This window comes from Heterocephalus glaber, unplaced genomic scaffold (genome assembly GCF_053883595.1).
Source record: "Heterocephalus glaber isolate CG9 unplaced genomic scaffold, H.glaber_assembly_v1.0 deba00000122, whole genome shotgun sequence".
NCBI classification, from domain to species: Eukaryota; Metazoa; Chordata; class Mammalia; order Rodentia; family Bathyergidae; genus Heterocephalus; species Heterocephalus glaber.
Window position 1 is genome coordinate 25,416,919 of NW_028258138.1, and position 20,584 is coordinate 25,437,502.

The window sequence follows — 20,584 nt, forward strand, 5'->3', positions numbered from 1 at the left end:
GTTTAGAAGATTGTTTATTGTAGAATTGTTTGTAATTACAAACATTAGAAGGAACTCAATAGAGCATAGTGTATTGGTTAAATAACTTATAACCACATAAAAGAATATTATATACTCTTAATGATGCTGCAGACACTTATTTACAAGATGGGCAGGTTTTTATGACCTGCTGTTAAATAAAAAAGCCAATTTATGTAGCAACATATTTATTATATTTTTCAAGAAAGATTTCTCTATACATCTTATCAGATTTCATATGTAAAATGAAATATGTAAAATGTGTACAGTTTTAGAAGGTGGAATTGATGGGGATTATAATAATTTCCATCCTTTTCTACATTTTCAGTTCTATTAAGGAAACAAATATGACTAATTTGTGTGATGATGAAAATAGAGATAGCAAAATCCAGGTGTGTTGGTGTACACCTGTAGTCCTGGAACTTGGGAGGCTAAGCAAGAAGACCACTGCAAATCTGAGACCAGCAATCTGTCTCAGAATACCAAAGGAAAAGAAAAGCAAGACTATGTCCACATCAGATCTTTTAGGGTTCCAGTACTTTTTTCTTCCTTGAACACTGTTTGCTTTTAAATGATCTCACTTCACTCAGCTTCATAACTTTAAACAATTCCAGTTTATAATGAGGCAATAGTTTCTCTTTCTCTCCCTCAAGGAGCAACATCTTTCCTTGCAGTTGTTGGCATGAAAAAGCAGGAGGAAGGGAAAGTAAGTGCCTTCCCACAACCCTCAGCGTTTACAGGTAAGAACATCATTACTCTGGTAACTTTTCTAACACAATCTCTCTAGCCAGTTCCAGGCAACCAAAAATTTTCTTACCATGTGCCTGTTTGCATCCATGTATCATTCTTAGAAATGATGTAGTAAAAACAACAAAGGAAGAGCTCAACAAGAGCTCCTGGGAATGTGTGCACACTTGCAGACAGAACTCCTGAAACTATGCCAGCACACTGATACATGGACAATCAGGTCACCTTTCTTGTTACTTTTCCATGTATTTGACAGGTCAAATCAATGTTTGCAGGTACTCTTGCATTTAAACCCAAGTGAGATACATTTTAAGTACCCATTGAAAGACAAATAACTGGTGCTGAGAGTATAGAAATTGAGAAAGACAGAGTACATGAGTCAGATAGGCCAATTTTCCAGTCGAGTAATTTGACATTTTATATGTTAGTACATCTTTTAACCAACAAAAAAGTTATGGATCATCTAGAGAAAGACAAACCATTTGAATTTCAAATGTAGGATACAGAGAGGAAGACAGAGCCTTACCAATGAGATACTGTAGCAGAATCTGAATCCTTTGTGGTACATTGAGTGTGTAGTAGAATTTACACTACAAAGTTATATATCCTACCATGAGGGTCTTTTTTTCTCAAGTAGGTGGTGATGGAATAAAGGTGTGTTTGCCTCAGCATGTGCTCCTTTGAATGAAACTTTTTAATTTTATTTTTCAGTAAATAAATTGCCAATAAACTTTATCTACTCTTCTCATTTGCTAGGAAATTATTTTAAACAGCAAGTCTAAAGAAAGATATCCAATGTGCTATTTGAATTGGTTCAGTAGACCAAGTGATTTACCCATAATGCCAGTTTACTAGGTTCTGAGAATAAGATTTCTAGAGAGGGTGTTACTGGGGAGACAGAAATGAACAATGATATATTCTTTTGGTTATGCCTTTGACCTCCACTAAAAAACTGGTTGCTATAAAAGTGTCTGGATATATTAATATTTTTCTGCAAGTTTGATATTATTCACCATCCATGTATGCCCCATTTCCTATCCAGGAAGGAAGACTGAGCTAAGTGATAAACTAGACAATGGGAGTGGTTTAATGGGCCATAGTGGTCTTTTGAATTTCCTACTGCTAAGGAAATCACAGTACATGGCCCATAACTAGGACAAAGGATTCACTACTCAGCACTTCAGCCAGGGAGTCACCATTATGAGCATCACTGTTCCCATAAAAGATACAGAGAATTTATTATGAATGGAATGAGCTGGACATACTGACTCTCAGCTGGATCTTACTGTTTGGCCTATATTCTGAGGGCTCACTAAATAATTTTAATTTACTTCCAGACTCCCAGTTTCCTGCGTGACTCTTCTTCTCTGCAATCAGCTAAACTTAAGTTCATTATTATTTGCCAAAAATTAACAAAAAAAAAGTAATAGCAAAGAATTAAGAAAGTAGATGTAAAATAAAAGAGGAAAAAAAATTATTTTGAATGGTGATCTAACTAGCAAGCAGTATATCCCTAAAGTAGAATAAGGAGATAAAACAGGAACATAGTTGGGTGGTGCAGAAGAGTAGTTAAAACAGATCAAGGAGAATGTGGTTTTAGAGCCCATTAGGGCTCCTAAAATTGAGAGCAATATGTATATTGAGTGGCTTTTATTCTAGGGACCTTTCAAAACGAGTGAGTCTTTAAAATCTGCCCCAGCCTTTTTCAGTGTCAGAAGAAAAATGAATCAACAGTTGATCGAATTGCTGCAATTCCCTACATGGCAGTTAGTAAAGTTAGATCCTGCTGACTAGAGCAAAACACAAAAGCTCGCTTCCAGAGAACTTCTCATAAAAACAGCTGGCATTGCTTGAAAGGGAAGTATTGTTGGCAGGTAAGCCAGTGTCCTGGGGGCTGGGACTTTGCCAGCCTCTCATATAACAGCCACACTGCCAATCCACTTTTCTTTGTTTTTCCAGACAAAAATGCTTGCAACATTTTGGGGCCAATGCAAAAACTGCCTGTAATGTATTGACTTCGTCTCAAAAATGTGATGTTCTAAATTAGCAATAATGCCTAAATTAAAAAATAAATACTTAAAAGCTCAATTGACCAAGGGATTATTTTTATAGTACTTTTGTGAAGTGATTACCATTATTGTTTTGGGGAAAAGGATAAATTTGGGGTTTTGCCAAAGCAGAAAAAAAATCCATACTTCTGTAAATATTTACTTTCTCTCACCAGGCAGCTGAGGTTCAGTGGAACACATACTAGATTGAGTTTCAAAACACTTTTCACTAACTGGGCTGCTTTGGAGCAAATCATTTAATCTCCCCGAGCTCTAGGTTGTTTATCTCTAAAATGGTTGTTTATCTGACTACCTCTTAGAATGATTTTGTATTGTTGTTTTTGTTGTTTTAAGACAGGATCTCACTGTGTAGTTCAGGCTGGGTTGGTCTTGAACTCACTATATAGCACAGGCTAGCCTCAAACTCATGGCAATCCTCCCACCTCAGCCTCCCCAAGGCCTGAGATTATTGGTGTGTGCCACCGTGCTCCAATTTCATGATATGATTTAAATGATGAAATGAGATATTTCACATGAAATCATTTATCATCTGCTATGCATGATACTAATGTAAGGACTGTAGGTGTCATCTCTGTGTCCCTTGAAGGGGATGTTGATTGTGGAGCACTGGACAGAGAAATAAAAGGGAGTCTACTGCAGCTCTAACTCATTTCTTCAGGTCTGAGCATCAAAGTAGGGAAATGAAAAGATCTTGAGTTGGTTAGCTTCCATTTCCCTAGCAACAAGAAGAGAAAAAATATTTTCAGGCATCCTCCCCATCCTCAAAAGTGAGAGTTCCTTTATCTAAATGTCAGAGAAACTCATGAATCATGCAGGGTTTTCCTCACTTCTGCGTCTTTATCTAGACCTGTGTAGTATAATACAGTACCCCTAGCAACCTATGGTGTCCCGGCCCGCGGGTAAGTCAACGGAGACCCTAGAGGAGGAGTGAGAATGACAAGGGACAAGAGACACGAGAGATGGAAACAAGACAGGTTTCTGATCAAGTCTCGTTTATTGCGGAAGCTGCTACAGCATATATACCGTAGGGCTAGAGGGGAGGACCAAGGGGAGGGTACTGGGGCTACTTCCTTGTTGCCGGGTAGACTTGCAGCAGGCCCAGACATGCCCGTAAAAGGCACTCAAGAGTTCTAGCGGGGGGGGGGCAAGGCCCCCCACAGGTCCTTCCTTTAAAATTATAACTATAGTAGAAAGGCGTCAGGAGAGCCAAGCCTGTGGGGGCTGAGCCTGTCTTGGGTCAGAGGGACATATGTGTCTGCACCGTGCACCTTACCCGTCATCGGTTAACCAGACAATCAAGGCTCTGACACCTGTCTTAGGCGGTGCACGAGGGCTCTCTCATTGCATGGCACGCTTGCTCAGTTGCCCGTCATTGGCTTGCCAGCCCACTCACCAGGTGGGGCGAGAACACTTTGCCATGGCAAGGCCCTAATCGACGGTCCAGCATTCGTCCTGGTCAGCCATTGCCAATCTATGATAGTGGACCTGTATGGGCGCTGTTTTTATTGCCTCTATCTAGGCTCTAAGAAAGGCCATGATTTTGTTGTATATTACGGGCCCCAAAGAAATGAGCAGAAGTAGGCCCAATAAGGGTCCCAGCAAAGGGAGAAGATAAGGGAGGAAACCATTGAGGCCAGTCCAGAGGGGATTTTGAGCGAATTCTTGTCGTCGTCTGTTCAGATCTTCCTGAAGTTCATGAATTTTTCCCCTGATGAGCCCAGATTTATTGGCATAGAAACAGCGATGTTTTTTAGGGCTATGCAAATCCCCCCTTGTTCCGCCGTGAGGAGGTCCAGGCCCCTTCTATTTTGAAGGACCACCTCAGCCAAAGAATCAATCTGATCTTGTAAATCTGTAAGAGTGTTGGAGAGAGCTTGAACATCATTAATCAACTGGTTGGATAATTTGGCATAGGAGTGTAACGCCACTCCGACGCCAGCGGAGCCAGTGGCAAGGGCGCTGGACACCCCTAGCCCCACGAGCAAGGGGACCAGTGAGACGGCCCTTTTATGTCACCCAGCGATATAGTCAAAGCTGGGCAAGGGCACTGGCTCATCTCCAGGAATGAGGGCGATGTCCGGGAGGACAGTCGCCACCACGCACAGCCCAGTCCAATTAGTGGGGAGGGAAGTGAATGCCAAGCTCCCTCCACAGACGAGCACGTGACCCGGGGCAGGGCAAATGGCGGCAGAGCCATTAAGCGTTACAGAGCAGAGAGAGAAATTTTGGACTCCGACAGGTATATCGAAGCTATCGTTGTGGCCTGAACTTAGATAACAAACTGAGGCATTGAACTGTACTGGCTGGACCCTGAAGGGCAGAGAAAAACTGCAATTGTAACTAGAACTGTTGGCATAGTCAGTTTGGTCGACAACTGGCAAGACGAGGGGCAGGGGTGTGCCAAGGGTCAAGCATAGCCAACAATCCGCAGCAAAGGCTGGGTTGGATGTATTGATCAATTGATAAGTGGCCTCTAAGACACTCAGGGTTTGGACGTCAGGGTCTGGGCCTCGAGGTTTGGGAAGGGCCAGTGGATGATAATTTAGGGAGGGGTACATCTCTTGGATGATAGTCTCGAGCTGTTTTTGTACTCGCTCTTCCCTGAGCTGATCTGAAGGCCCGCCACCATCAGATATATGAATTGGGGCCTGTGGCGGCCAGCAGACATCTTTGCCGGGACTGCCACTGCAGGAGGCTTGGCCAAATTTAGGATATCCAGTGGGACTGGAAAAGTCCCAGTCACCCCCGACGGAGCCCCTGTAAGTTCTTTGTAGAACAGCAGTTAGATATATTTTTCCATCAGAATGTGCACATTGTTGGACTTCAGTGTAACAGGTAGAGTGCATCTCTGTGGCCATGGCACAGCCGGTAGGGCATGGCCCTGGTTTGCCATTGATTGTTAGTATGACTTTAGGCTTAGTGACACAATCCCATTTTTGGTTATATCCTCCCGTTATCGAGGCCTCATAAACCAAGTAGGCAGTCTTGCTGCCGCAATCAGTACTACGGGTGTAACTTGTGGGTACGGGCCCGCCAGAACCCCCGGCACAGTCACAGGGGTTACCATACAGGGCAATGAGCAGTTGTTCCTTGTTAACTGGTTGAAATCCGCTTTCTGCTGTCAGTGCCAGGAGCAGCAACAGGCCATGTGACAGAATCAGGGATGTCATCTTTTTAACCTGTAAGCAAAATTTCGTCCTGCGATGTAAGCAAGGCTGGGCTATAGATAAGAGAATTAGGCTAACCTGATTAAGCTTTTGAAGATGACCAATGTGGACATATTACAATAACATATTTAGAACTTAACCAATGTAAACATTTTGTAACAACATATTCAGTGTTTAAATATCAAGGATAACCAATGTAATCAATTTATAACATATTTAGACAATATTTGTTGTGATGTGTCTCCCATAAGATTATAATATAAAATTTACTAGGGGGTCCCTTTAATGAATTAAGACCAGAATAATCATTTTCTGGGTGGCCACTTCTATATTCATCAAAAGGAGTCCCCATAGTCTCTAATCATTTTGACAAGCAATTAAGAATATATATATCTTTTTATTTTACAACTGTTTATTGCAATTTGATTATTGCATGTAGGTGACAATACACATTACTTTTATAAAATAAATCTCAGTGGCACTTTGATCAATTAGCAACCTGGGAAGGAAGGCATGCCTTTAATTTAATAACATTTATCTGTAAGCCAATTTAACAATAGGCGAATATCTTTTGAAAAGGAAGGAAAAGAAATATTGAGCTCAACTGTACGAACACAAACAACAGACAACAGACAAACATATGAGACAGTTTATAAAATTAGGGTACACTCAAATATATCTGGCCAAATTGAATTATACTATTCTCTTTATGATTATTAGATTATAATTGTAGGCACCATTGTTAACTGGTTGAAATTGGACAATATTAGGTCATCGGTGTCATCAATACGCTTATCAACTTGTTTCACTAAGCGTTCTGGAAGCCACCTGGCTGACTTCATTTCCTTGGAGTAAACACACACTGATCCTCGGCCCCAGATGAGTACGGGGTCAGGCCCATGCCATGAGTGGTCCAGGGGGTCTCTCCACATCACAGAGGCAAATTGTTTTTGCGTCTCTGGTTTCCAGAAATGGTTAGCTGCAGATAATCCCTTAGCATCCAAATTTAAAAAGTTAAGAATAAATAGTGCATGTGATATTAGGTTTCTGGGTGACCCCTTGATAGGGTACCATTCCCCCCTTTTTATTTTATCTAATGTAATTTTGAGTGTGAGGTTGGCTCTTTCTATAATGCCTTGTCCTTGTGGATTATATGGGATTCCTGTTATGTGTGTTATATCTAATTGTTTGCAAAACTTCGAGAAGCCAGAGATGGTATAGCCTGGACCATTGTCTGTTTTAATTTGCTGTGGACATCCAAGTACTGAGAAGGCAACTAGAAGGTGGGCAATTACATGTTTAGTAGCCTCCCCGGATTGTAGGGTGGCAAATATAAATCCACTATATGTATCAATGTTGACATGTATATATTTAAGATTTCCAAATTCAGGGTAATGTGTGACGTCCATTTGCCATAGGGCATTTGGAATTAAGCCACGAGGATTAACTCCCAGATGAGGTGTGGGAAGATGGAGGGTGCATGTAGGACAGGTTTTAACAATTTGTCTAGCTTGTTCCCTAGTAAGTTTATACATGAGGCGAAGCGTGTGGGCACTAAGATGATGTAACTGGTGTGTCTTCTGTGCCTGGTCAATCTGAACGGGGGCATCAATATTTAGTGAGTAGGCAGAAGCCTGAGGTCTTGTGGCCAGGTCTGCTAGTCGATTACCCTCTGTAAGCGGCCCAGGTAGGTTAGAGTGGGCACGAAGATGTCCAATAAAAAAGGGCTTAGATCTTTTTCTAATTAGACCTTGTAATTGGATAAAAAGGTTACCTGTCTGGGAAACGTTTTTTATCTGTCCACATGTTTCTAACAGAGGTACCGATTGGGCAATGTAAGCACTGTCTGTAAAAAGATTAAAGGCCTCTTCAGGGAAGGCCGAAAAAACCACTGTGACCGCATGTAACTCGGTCATTTGGGCGGAGGAACAACTGGTCTGGAATTGGACGGTGTTAGTGTCCCACACATAGGCAGCCATCCCTGTGGAGGAACCATCTGTGAAGATCAACAGGGCCTCAGTTAATGGAGTAGGCGAGGTGACCTTTGGAAAAATAAAATCATGTCTATTGGCAAAATCAATAAGTTTATCTGGAGGATAATGATTATCTATAAGGCCTGCATAAGAGGCGAGGGCAATTGGCCAAAAGTCAGTAACTTGCATAAGGCAGTCAATTTGTTCTTTACTGTAAGGTTGGAGGATAATGTCAGGCTCCTTCCCAAAATGGCACTTTCCAAGGTGTCTGCCCCAGGCAATAAGGTCAGAAACGGCCTTATAATAGGGGGTGATGATCCGTTTGGGTGAAACGGGAAGGTGCACCCACATGAGGGGTGCAGTCTGCCAAAAAACAGCAGTGGGGGAAAGCGTGGTCTTGCAGATAATATATTGTAGTGGTAAGCCATAATCCATAAAGGTAACAGTTTGATGAATTGTTTGCTCTACCAAGGTGATGGCCTCGCGACCGGTGGGGGTGAGCTCCCGAGGTGAGGCAGGGTGACTATCCCCTTGTAGGATATCATAAAGGGGCCTTAGTTTTCCTTTAACTAATTTAAGATAGGGCATAAGCCAATTTATATCTCCAAGCAATTTTTGAAAATCATGAAGAGTTTTTAGGGTATCAAGGCAAAGGGTAAGTCTTTGGGGCGAAATGTGGGGTCCGGCCATTTGGAAACCTAAAAAGGTATAAGGGTCCTTTAACTGTACCTTATCGGGGGCAACCTGGAGGCCACGAGCCTCAAGGGCTCGGCGGAGCTCGGCATAACAGGTTAAAACCTCATTGCTATGTTGTCCCAGCAAGCAGAATATCATCCATATAGTGTATTACATACATTTGGGCCCAAGATTCATGTACGGCCTGAATAGCTGAAGCTACAAAGGACTGGCAGAGTGTGGGGCTATTTGCCATGCCTTGAGGGAGCACCCGCCATTGGAAGCGTTGCATTGGAGCACAGAAATTGGTTGCCAGAAGGCTAAATGCGAAGCGTTTTTGATCAGCAGGGTGTAAGGGAATGGTGAAAAAACAGTCTTTTAAATCAATGACAACCTTATAATATCCAAGGGGGATGGCTACCGGTGAGGGAAGACCGGGTTGTAAAGGTCCCATAAGTACCATGGTCTTATTGACTGTTCTAAGATCTTGTAAGAGTCTCCATTTTCCTGACTTTTTCTTAATGACAAAGATGGGAGTATTCCATGGGGAATTGCTGGGGATGATATGGCCAGCGTGAAGCTGTTCCTGCACCAGCTGTTGAGCCGCTAATAACTTGTCTTTGGAAAGGGGCCATTGATCGACCCATACCAGATCATCTGAGAGCCAGGTGATCTTTTCAGCATGGTCCACAGGAGTGTCAATGACCCCTATGGAAAATGGCCTAACCCTGCTCGGGGGGGGGGGGGGTCGAAGAACTGGCTCAATGGGCTGTATAATACCTGCAGAGTTTTTACCTAGCCCTTTTCCTGGAATGTACCCATTTTTAAACATCTGCATAGTGACGACTTCATTAGGGCTAGAGATAATCATCCCCATTTGTGATAATAGGTCTCTCCCCCATAGATTAATGGGTAACCCTGAGATGATATAAGGTTGAATGGTGCCCTGATTGCCATCTTGGTCTTTTCAGGTCAGATCTTTGGCACTTTGTTTAGGGTTTTGACTCTGACCTATACCCTTGAGGTGGGTGAGGGTGTCTTAATGGCCACGCCTGAGGCCAATCTTCTCCTTTGATGATGGTTACATCAGCACTGGTGTCTACCAATCCAGAAAACTGTCTCCCATCTAACCATAAGGTCATGAGAGGCTTTTGGGCTGAGAGTATTTCCGACCAGTAGACATCGGATGAGCCGAATCCCTGGCTGCCTCTGAAGTTGTTAAGAGCCTTATTAGAGGTAGGGAGAAGGGGAAGGAGCAACAATTGAGCAAATCTTTGGCCTGACTGAATGGTGTTAATGGCTTTGGGGGAAGAAACCATAACTTTAATCTCTCCGGAGTAATCACTATCAATCACCCCAGGGTAGATCAGCAGCCCATCCATAGTGCTGCTGCTTCTGCCTATTACAAGCCCAAAGGTCTCCTTAGGCAGGGGTCCAAAGACCCCTGTTGGGAGGGCCTGTACCCCCATTTCTGGAGTCAATACTGTGTGGGCGGTGGAACTGAGGTCCAGTCTTGCACTTCCCATTGTTGCTCTGAAGAGGTCTGAAATGGATTGTTGTTTGCTGGAGCAAAGTTGAGTGCCCCGTAAATTTGTTTGGGTCTGGGGGCCCAGAGCTGGCCCCCTCTCCCATTTCCCTGGTCCGGGTTATGGGCAAGCGGGAGGGGCTGGCCCTGAGCATCTGTCTTGGACCTGCACTCATTTGCCCAATGTCTCCCTTTATTGCATCGAGGGCAAGGCCCCGGAGGTGTGGCCCTAGGGGCCGACGCCCTAGGGGCCTGACATTCCTTGGCAAAGTGACCCGCTGCCCCGCACCGGAAACACTTGTTACCCGGGGGGCGCGACAAAAACTGTCTGACCGTGTAACCCTGCATGGCGGCAGCCATAGCAAGCCCCTGTTGGTAGGCGGTCCCAATTTCTGAGCAAAGGCGAATGTAACCTGAGAGATCAGTTTTCTTTTTATAAGGGCGGATGTTGGCCTGGCAAGCAGCATTGGCATTTTCAAAAGCAAGCTGTTTAACAAAATCTGTCCCCGTTTCTGCGCTCCCAAAAATCCGACCCGCTGCTGTGAGCAGGCGGTGAACAAAATCTGCGAAGGGCTCATCAGGCCCCTGTCGGATATTGGTGAGAGAAGCACTCACATCTCCTTTAGAAGGGAGCTTTCTCCAGGCTCTAGTGGCCACGGTCTGAATCTGAGCATACAACCCCACATCAAATTGCATCTGTTGATCGCTGGCGGCATAGGCTCCATCCCCCAGAAGCATATCGAGTATCCAACCATTACCCACCTGAGCATTGCGTCTAGCAGTATCTCGGCAATTTTCCACATATTCAGATTTCCATAGTAAATAGTCACCTCCTGTAAGAGTGGCATGGGCCAGAGTCTGCCAATCGATTGGGGTGAGCCAATTTTCTGCCACCAATTCTAAAATGGCCATTGTGTAAGGTGCAGTGGCCCCGTATTGAGCTGCGGCCGTTTTAAGTTCTTTAATGACCTTAAAATCGAAACCACTGTGGTGTCTCCATGCCTGTCCCTGCGCGTCAGTAGTTTCAGTTATGGGAAAGGCTTCCACATTTTCAAGTTCTAGGGATACTCCTGACCCGGATGGCACCCTAGGGGCTGCCCCTCTAACGGGGGGTCGTGGCTTAGGTTTGTCCTCCCCACGGACATTTTCATGGGTTTTGCCTGTTCTTAAGCCCTCGAGCTGGGTAATAAGTTCCTGGTGTTCCTTTTCTAATCTTATTTGTTCTTTTAGAAATTCTATCTTGTCCCGGAGTTCCTTTTGGGGATCAACAGCAGGGCATGCCAAAGCGGGCGCATTGGGAGTGTTGGGTACTGGAACATAAGGAGGCGGACATTGGACTACGGGCAGCCAGTCAGGATTATGATATCTGGCTGCCTCCTCCTCAAGATTGGCCCAGTCAGCCTCCCCTGGATCGTTCTGTGGCAAGGGGGGTGTCTGAGGTGGCAGAGGGAAGGGTACAAGGTCGGTTCCTCTTTCACTGGCGGGATGGGGTTACAGGCAGGGGCTGAAAGGGCTGAGGCGGAAGCTGAGGAGCGCCGAAGCTTTTCCTTAAAAGGCTTGGATGAGGCAGAGCTCGCCTGTAAACCCTCATCAGTTGCATTTTTTTTGTCTGACTCATCATCACTATCAAAAGACATCAAGTCTTCTTCCTCATTCTTTGAGGAAGTCCCGTCCTGCAGGGGCTCGGGCCTTGGCGCCATCTTGGCATCTCGGGGGGTATTTACACACTCCTCACTCTGAGGGAGAGTGAGTGACCCTTCCTCTGATCGGAGAGCTGTCTCCCCGACCTGGATGGCTTGAGCCACCACCGGATCTTTGGTTTTTTGGGAGATAATTTCATCAATAAGATTCCAATAAGAAAATGCAGTAATCGGGACCTTTTCTGGTCCACAAGTAGCATAATAATCTTTAAGGGCCTCCCCTACTTTTTCCATCTCCTCTCGTCGATGGTACCCTCGGGGGGAAACCAAGGGCAGAGATCTCTAATATAATCAAAATATTTTAACAACTGTTTGACTGTAACCTTTACCCCTCGTGCCTGTAAAGTTTTTTTAAGACCTTCTACAAACAACTCATGTTGGGTAATCTCCTGTCCCATAATCGCTGCTCAACTCACCGAGGTGCAGGAAAGACGGCAGGTTCATGTCAAACGCAATCCTCTTTTTTCTATTTTATTTGTCTCTTCTATTTTATTGGGCTCCCGAGCAGCATTCTTCACTGGATCCCCCATTCTCAGGCCCCACGTTGGGCGCCACTTGTCCCGGCCCGCGGGTAAGTCAACGGAGACCCTAGAGGGGGAGCGAGAATGACAAGGGACAAGAGACACGAGAGATGGAGACAAGACAGGTTTCTGATCAAGTCTCATTTATTGCGGAAGCTGCTACAGCATATATACCGTAGGGCTAGAGGGGAGGAGCAAGGGGAGGGTACTGGGGCTACTTCCTTGTTGCCGGGTAGACTTGCAGCAGGCCCAGACATGCCTGTAAAAGGCACTCAAGAGTTCTAGCAGAGGGGGGGCAAGGCCCCCCCACACTATGGTTACTGAACCCTAAAAATAGAGCGAGTCAAAACTGGGATGTGCTGTAGGTGGGAAATACATCCCAGATTTTGAAAATGAATTCCTCCCCCAAAGAATGTAAAATACATTCATATACACATTCAAATACAGTATCTCCTTAAAGTTTCTTACATTGATTACATGTAGTAATGATAATATCTTGGATAAGTTGAGTTATATAAGATACATTGTTAAAATACATTTTATCTATCTTTTGACTTTTTCAAATATGGCTACTATAAAATCTACACTTTGTATTTTGTATTTCTATGATAAAAGGGCATCTAGACAACCAGAGAGCAAAGAAATACCTGAGTCCTCTTGGCTTTATTTCCCTGTGTCTTTCCTTCCATTCGTGTCTCTTGCTTTTGATGCAGGCTAGTATTAAGGAACAAGTATAAGAGAAGAATATAAAGAATATAAAGAAGCCACAGAAAAACCCATAGGAAGGTTATTTCTTCAGGGCATGTGGCACAAGTATTTATCTTCATTCACTGATTCCATTTGAATCACAAAGAATCATTGAGTCCATCAGTGAATCATACCTTCAGTTCAAAAGGAGAGTATATGGGTTTGGCAATCAGTTATATTGATAAGACAGATATACTAAGAATGAGTGATTTCTCTTTTCACTCCTAAGAGTTCTGAAAGGGGGCTGGGGATTTAGCTCAGTGGTTCTGCTGCTTGCCTCACTAGTGTAAGGACCAGAGTTCTATCCCTGGTAGCAAAAAAACAAAACAAAACAAAAGAGTTCTGAAAAGGGAGATACAGTATGGTTAGATTTTATACTCTGCTTATTCACTTATTAAAATTTTATATGATAATCTTTTCCATGTACAGTATTTTTATCTCCCATCTTATTTTATATGGTGGCTCTTTACATGTATTTCTATCTCCCTTTGAAGGTCTGGATGCCTTGAGGTCAAGAAACATGTTTTATAGGTAACAGGTGTTCATTAAATGTTGTCAAATGTAATGGGTAAAATAAATGGTAAAGCAGCCTATCATTTTATCTTTCTAAAGAAATTAAATTTGAAATTAAAGTGCTGTATATATTGATTGTTTAACATTTCCCAACCTGTGTTTCAGATATTTTTTAATCATTTTAACAAAATTCTTTTAATGAGCGTTAGTTATATAGAATTATAGGTTTCATTTTGACATATTTGTATATGCATTTAACATGCTTTGAACATTTCCAACCCCTCCATTACTCCTTCCCCTCTCTTCTTATCTTGAATATATTGATTTGGTGGTGATATGTGCACTTAAAATGTGGCTGTGCCGTGTGTTTTAAGACATACTGCATTGGGGGTGGGGGGTGGGGGGGTGCATAGCTCAGAGGTACAGAGCATGCTTAGCATGGATGAGGCCCTGAGTTCCATCTCTGACACCAAAACAATAGCAACAATGGATACGTCATGTTGTCCTGAACCTGATGAAAAATTCTCATTTTTTAACTCATCTCTAAAAATAATTAATTTTAGCAAGTAAATTATTCACAGATTAAATCCCAGTTGACAAAAATCACTTATGCCTAAAATAAAATCACCATGCACTTTTGTCATCTCTGCAACAAATTAAAAATTCTCCTAGGAGCAAACTGTTAAATCTTGTATGAAATAGGAGAATAACAACCAGAGAAACAGAAAAATGCCATTCACCTGGCAGATTGGGCAGGAAGATCAGCGGGGGTGGGGGTGGAGCAGGTTGGAGGTGAGAACAGAGCACACAACAGGCTCCAGGCCCTGCAATCCCTCAAGTCCCAGGGCCAGAACTGGTGTGGATGAGAGGGCTTGGGGGAAGGGCTGAGCTGGGCTGCAGGGATCAAAGAGAAACAGGGGGAAGCAGCCGGAGTACTGTCTGCTCTTTGAGCAAAGATAATAGAATCCTCTCTGCAGTGAAGAAAAAGAACACACAGAGAAAGGCTTAAAAACACAATAAACCCAGAGCTGATCAGATTCCTTATTCCATACATCAAACTCATCAGGCTTGTCCTCAATTCCAAATCACTCTATATTGAATTACAGAAATAGAAAAGTGAAAGGACATCAGTTGAGCATTTTTGAAATCATAGACTGCCACTCCTTAGTGGGAGGGAATCAATTTGGTGGGTGGAGATGTGCATTTGAAAAATGATGTAAAATGGAATTCAAAGTAGAGGGCATTGCCTACTAGGCATAAATATTGTTTATGAATTGTTTTGTCTTTTTGTGTTGGGGTGTGTATGTGCTTGTTACAGGTAAAATTTTTATTGTGGGTTTCATTTAAACCATAAAACGCAGTGAAAAGTGATCTATCTCCCTGCCTTATTATGGAACTATAGTAAAATCAGCCCTAGAAGATCAAGCCTTCCAGAACAGGGATTTCATAACCACTTCAGCTCATTCTTGGTCAAGGCAGCCCTTTTGTATCCTACAGATGTACAGAACATCACAGGCTCAGGGGTGACCCTCAACAAAAGGATGACCCTTCCTCCCCCAGGAAGGAGTTCTAGCATCAAGCATCAAGCATTGCATTCTCAGGAGGTTAATGTTGTTTCTCAGAAAATGTGAGCAACCTCCCTTTAAATCCCCTAATTAAGGAGAGGGAATGAAAGAAAAAAAAAAGGTAATGGCATGCCTCAGATGTCAGGCTGCTACTTGGCCACTATTCATTAGAAAGCCCGCAAAGTGTGGGTTTTATTTAAGGAAAGTCTGGGATGTGGGGGCATAAAGACAGAACTGTCTGAATGTTTCTTCTCATACACCCAACCCTGATCCCAGCTTACTTTTCTTGCCTGGATTTCTCCCTTGCAATGTAAGTCAAATTAGGTTTGTAATTTGCTTTATGATTTCCAAAGCAGACCAGAGCAAATAGAAAATGGATGAGACAGAGAGCAGGAATTTCATAAAAGATTTTGGCAAAATGTGAGAGAACATTCCCTGATCCATGACAGATAACCATCACTGACTGAAAAAACTGATTATCATTTCTGAATCTCAAGGAATTAAGAATGAAATTCAAAGTTGACTAAATGAAAGGACTATTAGCAGCAGACTTCATTATTTTATGCATAGCTTAAAAGCAAGTAGAGGTGTGTGTGTGTGTGTGTATGTTTCTTAAAAGAAGTCCTAGTAAAGTTGTATAACAATAAAAAGGCAGATGTCTTCCACCTAGACACAAAGGAAAGTACTTACGGTTTTCTATGGTGTAGCCACTAACATTGCCATTTAAAGATGAGCAAACTTATTTATAGCTTTAAGAAATCAAAGTAAACCATTTGAAACCTAAGCTGTAGGAAATCCCACTGCTCAGATAATGTTGCCAGTGGACACTGCAACGGCACTATTGCTCTCAGACAGCCTGGCTTAACCTTGAGCAAAACCTTTCCTCCAAATTCAGCTCTGTGGAACAGACATTCTGTCAACTATATCAGAGACAAGGATTTTAGCTGTAATTATGGTCTACTAATCTGGTGTAGCTTTAGTTAAACAAACAGAATCAGCACATTATCATTAGGGAGGCAACACAGTTTCTCTCCCTTCCACAGGGCATTTGTCTGAGAGAGAGAAGCTATTGAGAAGTCTGGTTGTTGTTGCCAGTTTTTCCTTTATCTAATCTTTGAGGAGCTCAGTTTCTCCAAATGAAGAAATGTATGCCACTCTCCCTTATTGCAGGTTGCTGAAAAAACACAAAAAGGCAGTGTTTAAGCATGTCATAACTGGGCCCTGAATTGTTGCTTGTACTGATCTGTCCTTTCTCTCTCACCCACTCTGAGACACTGGTCTAGAGTGGATCTCATTCTCTGTCTTTTCATTCTTTTTTCCTAGGGTTTTTCCCTATTCTTTTTCCCAGTCTCCTCTGGTTAACCTGGTCTAATGACTTGGGCACTTCCTGTTATATTTTGCAATGCTTACAGAGGAGTATTTCCAGCTTAAATGGTTGCTTTCAGACTCCTAATTCTTATGGGCCCAATGAACCTCTTAGTGTGAGAATTTCAGTTAGCTTGAGACCTGGATATTAAAGATAATTTTGAGTCTGGAATGTGGCTCAGTGGTGGAGTGCTTGCCTAGCATGAGGGAGGCTCTGGGTTTGATCCCCAACACCACAAAAACAAAATGAAACAAAACAAAACCCACAAAGATGATTTTGAGAAATAGCAACTATTTCTTTAATTATATCATAACAACAACACTTACTTCATTTATGTCCTTTAATGTGCTCTTTCTTTTCTCTTCCTTCCTTCCTTCTATTCTCTTCCTTCTTCATTAAATATTTCTGAATCTCTACAATGTAGTGGAATTTCTCTAGCATAACCCCTCCTGCAGAACTCATTTTATTGAGCAATGTAGATAAATATAAAAATTGAAAACATAAGTTAGCATAAGGGATATATGAAAGGTGTATGGGATGTCACAATAAAAAATAAAAAAGGACTGGGGAAGGTAGCTAGCATGAAGGTCTTGAGTTCAATTTTCTGTACCACAAAACAGAACAAAAAATGGCACACCAACATAAAAATTACGTTAAGAGGAAATTTAATATGCATATACTTATTTTTAAGTTATAAAAATGAAATCATAATCTTTGCTTGAATACAAAGTTGATATAGAATTATGAAACACAGTTGTGTTTTATATTAGCCTCAGCATTGCAATTCTTTTATATGTGAGGTTTGGTTGTAAGACCAAGGGCCTTACCAAATGCTCTGAGGAGCTGACTGCAGCGACGAACACCCGGGAAGGAACACACCAGACAAGTTGGAAAATAAAACAGACCTTTATTAGTCTGGCTAGATGGCACTCCCAAAGCAAAGTAGCTAAGAGAGGCAACTGGCTCAGAGTCCAAGGCTGTTTTATAGGGGGTTGAGGGGGAGTTTAACATGTAGATGTACGAGAAAAAAAAGGAACAAAGGTTAGTCAGCAGACACACACAGTAATGGTCACGACCATATGGTCATGACTGTCACATACTGATGGTCAGCAGACATATTGATGGATTGTTCTACCGACAGTGGGTCCGGGAACATTTGTTCTCCGGACAAACAAAGGGTTGAATAATTTACTTAGGAACTTTGTTTTGCTACAGATTTTATCTACTATCCCAAGACTAACAAGCACATTTTAACCATTAAATTTTAAACACAACAGAGGCTAGGGGAGTAATTGAATTTTGAATCATACAGTCCCACATGGTCATTGTGCCATGGCAAGATAATTTTGACTTACACAGATATGCGATTGCAAGTAGATTAGCAGTTTTAAAATAGATTACCTGGGAATCTCAGGGTACTGTTTCATGAAAAGAATTACAGAGAAAGTTTTGTCCATAGTTCTATAAAGAAGAAATTCCAATTTGATTAAGAGGATGATTGGTACCATTAACTAAAACTGAATATATAAGAGAGTGTTAGTTCAGTTTGGGGGCATTTTTTTGTCCTTAAACACAAAAAGGTGTTTTATATGGGAATGCAAGAAGTTCCTATAACCATAGAAATAATTGGTTCATCAAAAATAGAATGTGAAATACTTTTCTTTCAGGGTTATGTAGATTCATTTTCTTCTGAATGTCAACTGTAGCCTGGTTTTATTTTTTGGAGGGGGAAGCAGGGGGTAACTGAGGATTGAATTGAGGGCCTTAGCACTGAGCTGTATACCCAGATCCCTGGTCCATTTTACTTTATTTTTATTTTTATTTTGAGACAGGATCTCACTAAATCACTAAGTTGCACAGGCTAGGCTCAAAATTGTAGTTTTCAGCCTCAGCCTCCCAGAGTTCTGAGATTATAGGCATGAGCCACCATGCCTGTTTTGTTGCTTCCTTTTAATGAGATTTAATGGTTCACTTGAGAAATTCTTTATTTTTGGAAATTCTTGTAACTACTCTGTCTGTGCTTCTAAATTCTACTGTTTCACTATTTCAGATTTTATAGCCTGAATTCTGCTGCATCCAGGCCAATACCATTTTCTATTTAGCAGACTTGAAATATTTCAGAGAGACTTATGTTCTTCCTTTTTGTCACACATATCTGAGCAGTTCATGCCACTATTCTTGTCTCCTGGTCAAACTACATGAAATGTATTTATTTAAAGAATGGCATGTTATAAGTCTTGTTGATGTTGTTTCCCAACACTGGTACCATCACCATTCCCTTTACAAAAGATCTATCTCCCAGTTTCCCATTGCCTTTTATTTAGCTCTTTAATTTTTTTTTAATCTTTTGAGTTTCTCATATAAGAGAAATCATGCCATATTTAAGCTTATGTGTCTGATATATTTCACTTAACATTATAGTCTTAAGGGTGTATCCATTTTCCTACCAATGACTTGTTTATCCTTCTTTATGGCATAGTACCACTCTATTGTGTATAGATACCACATTTTCTTTATCCATTTATTTGTTTATGGATATATATAGGCTGCTTCCAAGATTTAACTATTATGAATTGTATTGCTATAAACATGGGTGTGCATGAATCACTATAATATGATGTCTTTAATAACTCTTTCAGAAAGATACATTGAAGGGGAATAGCTGGGTCAAATGGAATTTCTTGAGGGGATAGTCCATACTAATTTCCATAATGCTTGTTCTAGGTTATGTTCCCACAAACAATGTAGAGGGATTAATTTTTCCCCACAGCCTCACGGCTTTTGTTATTATTTGATTTCTTGATGATAGCCATTCTTTCTGGAGTAAAATGGAATCTCAGTGTTATTTCAATTTTGCATGGCCAGAGATGCTCTAATAGCCAGAGATGCTGAACATTTCCTCATTATTTATGGGCTGTTTGTACTCCTTTTCCTGAGAAGTGTTTATTCATTTCAGTTCTTTTTTTTGGAGGGTCTACTTTTTTTAGTTTTTTATATATTCTAGATACTATATTAATGCTCTGTCCAAGGAATAACTAGATTTTTTTTCTCATTTTGTATGGGATGTCTTTTGTCCTTTTCTCATTTTGTATAGGATGTCTCTTTATTTTGTTGGTTATTTCCTTTGCTGTATAGAAACTTTTTAATTTGATATGATCCCATTTGTTGATTCTTGATACTATTTCTTGTGCAACTAGAGTCTGTTCAGAAAGTCCTTTCTTCTGCATATGTCAAGAGTTTTACCTATATTATATTTCAATAGATTAACAGTTCTTCTTGCGACATTTGTGTCATTGACCTGTGAGACCAAAAGTGACTCCATTTTGTGAATGTGAGACCAGAATGACTCCATTTTGTCCAAAATGGAGCAGTCTCCTGTGTTCTTTCAAATTAATAATTAAATGTGCTTAATCTGGGACAAAAGACATGATCTGTAACTCAAGATTCCTAAACTCATTACTCAGCCATCTGTTTGCCCTAGAAACAAGTGTCCCGGGCCCACTATCTATAGGACAATCTGTTAACGTGCCGACTATCCACACAGGATGGTCATGACCATTAGTCAGGATGTCTGCTGACCATCAGTACGTGACAGTAGACCACTAACCTTCGTCCCCATTTTTCTTGTAAAAACCTATACGTAATCCCCTTCAACCCCCAATGAGCCTAGCCAATCAAAATTCTACACTTCATACTTGCTAAATGTTAACCAATCATATGGCTGCTAATGACTGAAGCTTGCTGTAATCTCAATAAAAACCCTGCTAATTTGGAACTCGGGGCTCTCAATCTTCATCCGCTGTGTCGGTGACAATTGAGAGTCCCTGCTTAAGCTTGAATAAATGACCCTCGTGTGCTTACATCGGAAACGGCCTCCTGGTGGTCTTTGAGACTTCATAATCTGGGCACAACAGACCTATTTTGATTTTAGTTTAGTAGATGGTAAGTGTTAGGAGCAATGCTACATAATTCTAGGGAAAAATCATTTAAGTAGGCCT

The 20,584-nt window shown here is 41.7% G+C and overlaps 1 long non-coding RNA gene and 1 pseudogene across 2 annotated transcripts in view; one reads left to right on the plus strand and one right to left on the minus strand.

The window, feature by feature from the left end:
- The window catches only part of LOC147830377 (uncharacterized), a 134,820-nt gene that overhangs the window by 97,557 nt on the left and 16,679 nt on the right, over positions 1 to 20,584 (plus strand). The window lies entirely within an intron of this gene.
- LOC110348640 (syncytin-1-like) lies at positions 3,682 to 16,122 on the minus strand (annotated as a pseudogene). Its single transcript, XR_015452214.1, has 3 exons — positions 15,911 to 16,122; positions 12,291 to 12,462; positions 3,682 to 6,013 (listed from the first exon to the last, which is right to left on the minus strand). The product of XR_015452214.1 is annotated as a syncytin-1-like (transcript).